General features: G+C 45.0%; 1 long non-coding RNA gene across 1 annotated transcript; it reads left to right on the plus strand.

The window, feature by feature from the left end:
- Positions 5020-5620, plus strand: LOC109839933. The gene is made up of 3 exons (XR_002246767.1): positions 5020-5209; positions 5307-5516; positions 5590-5620. It is a non-coding gene; the product is annotated as an uncharacterized LOC109839933 (long non-coding RNA).

Here is a 6071-nt window from a genome sequence, read left to right on the forward strand (position 1 = left end):
GAGCTCTTGTATATGATCGAATTCATATGTAACTGAATAAGGAGAGGGTTAGGGTTAGGGTTCGGTGAGGGTTAGGGTTAGGGTTAGGGTTAGGTGAGGGTGGGGGTTAGATGTTATGGTTAGGGTTAGGCGAGGTTTAGGGTTAGGGTTCGGTTAGGGTTAGGGTTAGGCGAGGGTTAGGGTTAGGGTTTGGGTTAGGATTAGGGTTAGAGGAGGGTTAGGTGAGGGTGGAGGTGATGTTGAGGGTGAGGGTTAGGGTTAGGGTTAGGTGAGGGTGGGGGTTAGATGTTATGGTTAGGGTTAGGCGAGGTTTAGGGTTAGGGTTAGGGTTCGGTTAAGGTTAGGGTTAGGATTAGGCGAGGGTTAGGGTTAGGGTTAGGGTTAGGGTTAGGATTAGGGTTAGAGGAGGGTTAGGTGAGGGTGGAGGTGATGTTGAGGGTGAGGGTTAGGGTTAGGGTTAGGTGATCGAGGGTGAGGTGAGTGTTAGGTGATCGAGGGTGGGGTGAGGGTGAGGGGTGATCGAGGGTGAGGGTTAGGGTTCGGTGAGGGTTAGGGTTAGGGTTAGGCGAGGGTTAGGGTTAGGGTTAGGGTTCGATTAGGGTTAGGGTTTGGGTTTGGGTTAGGATTAGGGTTAGAGGAGGGTTAGGTGAGGGTGGAGGTGATGTTGAGGGTGAGGGTTAGGGTTAGGGTTAGGTGATCGAGGGTGAGGTGAGTGTTAGGTGATCGAGGGTGGGGTGAGGGTGAGGGGTGATCGAGGGTGAGGGTTAGGGTTCGGTGAGGGTTAGGGTTAGGGTTAGGCGAGGGTTAGGGTTAGGGTTAGGGTTCGATTAGGGTTAGGGTTTGGGTTTGGGTTAGGATTAGGGTTAGAGGAGGGTTAGGTGAGGGTGGAGGTGATGTTGAGGGTGAGGGTTAGGGTTAGGGTTAGGTGATCGAGGGTGAGGTGAGTGTTAGGTGATCGAGGGTGGGGTGAGGGTGAGGGGTGATCGAGGGTGAGGGTTAGGGTTCGGTGAGGGTTAGGGTTAGGGTTAGGCGAGGGTTAGGGTTAGGGTTAGGGTTCGATTAGGGTTAGGGTTTGGGTTTGGGTTAGGATTAGGGTTAGAGGAGGGTTAGGTGAGGGTGGAGGTGATGTTGAGGGTGAGGGTTAGGGTTAGGGTTAGGTGATCGAGGGTGAGGTGAGTGTTAGGTGATCGAGGGTGGGGTGAGGGTGAGGGGTGATCGAGGGTGAGGGTTAGGGTTCGGTGAGGGTTAGGGTTAGGGTTAGGCGAGGGTTAGGGTTAGGGTTAGGGTTAGGGTTAGGATTAGGGTTAGAGGAGGGTTAGGTGAGGGTGGAGGTGATGTTGAGGGTGAGGGTTAGGGTTAGGGTTAGGTGATCGAGGGTGAGGTGAGTGTTAGGTGATCGAGGGTGGGGTGAGGGTGAGGGGTGATCGAGGGTGAGGGTTAGGGTTCGGTGAGGGTTAGGGTTAGGGTTAGGCGAGGGTTAGGGTTAGGGTTAGGGTTAGGGTTAGGATTAGGGTTAGAGGAGGGTTAGGTGAGGGTGGAGGTGATGTTGAGGGTGAGGGTTAGGGTTAGGGTTAGGTGATCGAGGGTGAGGTGAGTGTTAGGTGATCGAGGGTGGGGTGAGGGTGAGGGGTGATCGAGGGTGAGGGTTAGGGTTATTGTTGGCGGCGCTTACTCGTTGTTCTCCGTGTACTATATATAATCTTGGCCTTTGATTGATAAATCAAAGGCCAAGATCTCATTAGGAGATATTAGGAACCCTCTTATTAGTAGAGGATCCGGATCCGATTAAGTACAGCGGGTAGGTGCTGCCGAAATTTTGACGAAATAAAAGTACACTTGAACACACGTAAATACATATACACGCTACGTTTACATACCTAATGGGATAGAAGCCTTCCTCTGACAGCCGATCACACACACTTGTCCTATAACTTAAAATGATATATGTAGGGATATGCTCACTTCCATTAATTTTTAAATTCTAGATGCGGACAATTCCTGACAAATCGTTCATGGGCATACCACGTGATCGAAGGCATCTAGACACTCGATACAAGGATGGGATAGAAGCTTTCTTAGCCTACTCTGACACCAACCCTCTACGGTCACTCAGCGGGTTAATTTTTTGTCCTTGTAAGAATTGTAGGAATGATAAAATGCTCACTAGGAGTGACGTAAGTTTCCATCTGTCAATCAATGGATTTGATAGCTCTTATGTATTTTGGAGTCATCACGGTGAAGGCGTCCCGGTGATGCAATTAGAGGAAGAGTTTACTGATGTCGACAATCCGACAATTGACACAACTGATATGTTGGAAGATATTCTTACCGTGCCGTCTTCGAGTGATGTTAACACTACTGATATGTTTCAAGATGTAGCCCGATTGATGAGACTTGTTGAAGAAAACGAGTCACCGTTATACGAGGGGTGTAAGGAGTTCACAAGGCTTTCTTTTATGCTGAGGCTTCTTCATATCCAAACACTCAGTGGGATGGCTGTTACACATTTCGAGATGTTATTAGACTTGCTCAGGAAAGTCATTCCAGGCGGCGAGAAGAGCATCCCCGCAACTTATTATGAAGCTCACAAGATTGTTGATACCCTGGGTCTTGATTACAAAAAGATAGACGCCTGTCCTAATGACTGCATCTTGTACAATAAGGGTAATGAAGGTCTAGAGGAATGTCCGACGTGTCATGTATCACGCTGGAAAAAACATACGGGCACATCTGAAGGCATATCATCGGATAAACAGTCCAGAATCCCTGTGAAGGTTCTCCGATATTTTCCTATTATTCCGCAGCGGTTTTATATGTCTGCCGAGCTGGCTGAGAATATGCGATGGCACTCGACCGACCGTAAAGAGGACGGGAAACTAAGACATCCTGCGGACGGTGAGGCATGGCAGCACATTGACCGTATATACCCCGACTTCGGTAAAGAGTCTCGAAATATTAGGCTGGGGCTTGCTAGCGACGGATTTAATCCGTTTGGATTAATGAGCTCTGCTTGGTCTACCTGGCCAGTGTTGCTGACACCGTACAACATGCCCCCGTCGATGTGCATGAAGCAACCGTACATGATACTGTCACTTTTGATCCCTGGAAGATATTCTCCTGGAAATGACATCGATGTTTTCCTCCAACCATTAATTGACGACCTGAAGCTTCTCTGGGAAAAAGGTGTCAGCACTTATGATGCTTATGGTAAGGAGTCTTTCTGTATGCGGGCAAAGGTCATGTGGACAATTAATGACTTCCCGGCATACGCTAACCTGTCCGACATGTCCAGACTAATCTTAAATGCAGAACAAAAAATAAGAGAGTTATGGACACACACTCTAGACAATTCCCTGCATGGCTGAAGGGTGAAGTAAGATCTTTTTACATTTCTGATTCGTATATCAAATATATGTGCCTGCCAACAGATATGTAAACTATTTGATTCTTTTCTTAAGGTTGACAAACGGATTACGAATGGGATTAACCTGTCTGAGAAAGTTTGTTTATATGCCAGAGGTCCTTCTAATGTGGTTAAGCATTATGGAGGATATTGTGTCAACGGCTTTAGGTTTAACATCGTCGGTCTCGAAGAGAGACGACAAACGCAAAACAGCGGTGTGTTCTGCTCCTTCTCTCAACTGTCATACGCTAGTGCAAAAGATCTAAATCCGATACAGGGAGAAATCTATTGCTACGGTCAGGTAGAAGACATCGTGGAGATTTTCTATGGGATTAATAAGGAAGTCAGTCATGTGATGTTTAAGGTTCGTTGGTGTGAACAGAAAAAGGCGAAGGATGACTACGGTTACACAATCGTTAATCTTAACAAGGAAATATATCAGTCTGAAAAATACATGTTAGCTACTCACGCCAAACAGTGCTTTTATGTCAAAGATATAATGAAAAATGACGAATGGGTTATCCTTAAGAATCCACCTAGAGCCTACATTCATGAAGTCGTGTCTGACGAAGATCACGATGAGGAGGTTATCTTGGCCGACGAAATAACCGAGGAGTTTTCATTGACACAAAATAATAATCTGGACGATGAAATTGCACTAGCGCGCCCTGATGTACCTGCGATTATATGTGAGCCAAGGCGTAAAGGAAAAAAACCTGTCCGCAGCGGAGTCGATAAAACTATAAGAACAGTCCTTTCGTTGGCACGCACACGGTCGCAAGCTATCCGTACACGATCGCAGAGTAGAGCCTCAACATCATCTGTTTGACTGGTTATCATGTAACACAGTGTGTCATGTATTACATTATTGCCTTTGTATTATCTGTTTAACTGGACATCATGTACACGCGATTCTGTTACAATGTGCTATTTTATTAGTTATTTGCGTTATATGCTTTTGTTAGATATTCATTATGTTTTCAAAGTATAGATGACAAAAGGATTACGTAAGAAAGCGCTTGAGAGAATTTTTGGTAGACATTCTGGAGGCGACGCACATGCCTCTACGTCAGGTATTTTTATTTATTTGTTATATTTGTACATTTCTATAAACTATTAACATGAGCCTAATATATTTTTAACATTTACTACACAGGAGGAGGAGATGCTACACATGACTCGCAGCCACAGGACACATCACACGGAGATGCTCCACATGACGTGGAGACACAGGCTGATCCTACACAGCATGCGGAGATACCACCACCACCGCATGCAGATATATTGGAGGAGAGGAGATTTGAGCCGTATAGCGTAGCTTTAGAAGCTGCGGCACTACCGCCAGATTCTATTACGGATCAGCGAGTCCACGGTCTGGCCAAGGTGAGGGGGGAATGGGATTCTTATCATGCGGTGCGCCCTATCGCGCAGCATAGGTACGAACAAGCAAAGCGTAGATGCCTCGAACTAAAAGGTATGAATAAATTTTTATAGTTTATCGGTTATTATTTTAAATTTTTTTCGCAAATATATATTGATTCATTGTTTCATTCGATTCTTTGTTTCGCAGGTACCGAGAAACCTCCTCGACGCGGCCGCAATGCTACTAAGGAATCGAGCCTCATCCCTGATCTTAATCGGAGGGCTGTGATCCGATGGGAAAACGGAGTGCCTGTTGGGGCCTTTGCCAATGCTTTCAACAATTTCCTTGCCGTTTTAGCCAGGAGACACGATTTCTTCAACATATTTTTGACGTGGAAATCGCAGCGGATTGATGCGCTGGTGGCTTGTTGGAGATATATATGTGTGAGTCATTTATTTTAATTTTCATCATTATTAGTTATTAGTTTATTATTATGTTTAATACACTGATTTGTATCTACTTTTTCTTTATATGTTGAAGCGATTTTTCTTTCTTGACGATAATATTTGTGCCTGGACGTACTGCTTCGGGCAAATCAATGTATCGTTCAAGAGATGGCGGTTTGAGGTAAAGAAAAAATATTTTGTCCAAATAACAGAAGATTGGGAGCGATACTGGCATCTTGACACGCGTGTGGATGGAGTAGATTTTTTTGCACTTTGCAGTTACTGGGACACGGCTGAAATTCAGGTATTATTGAAGTATATATTTTTAATTTATTGTTTGAATTTCTATATTGTTTCGAATTGACATTGTTTTGCAGGCTCAAGCTGAAATAGCAAGGAGGAATCGCAACGCGCCTCGCAATTACGAGCATCACGGGGGCTCCAGGACATTCAGCCAGCATTATCATCAATTAGAGCTTGAGGTATATAATATATTAGCTTTTACGTTGAGTATAATTTATGTGTTATTGGTTAATGATATATTTGAATAAATTAGGGAAGGGGAGATCTCAGACATTTTGCAGATCGTATTCTGACTTCCTGGAGCCCGAATTACGCCAATGAAGAGAAGAAAGCAAAGAATAAGGATCTGGCTGTAAGTAGCAGTTCATTTATATATTCAATTTCATATCAATGCATCATTATTAAGTCGACTTGCCCGGGTTGTTTTGATATATCGCAGGAAAAATTACATGCCAAGGTAGAGGAGCAATTGACTCAGTCTCAGGTCTGTTCTAACACTCCTGCCCGGCTAAGTAGAGAGGATGAGGACTCCATCATCGAGACGGTCATTGGACCT

This window comes from Asparagus officinalis, chromosome 5 (genome assembly GCF_001876935.1).
Source record: "Asparagus officinalis chromosome 5, Aspof.V1, whole genome shotgun sequence".
NCBI lineage: Eukaryota > Viridiplantae > Streptophyta > Magnoliopsida > Asparagales > Asparagaceae > Asparagus > Asparagus officinalis.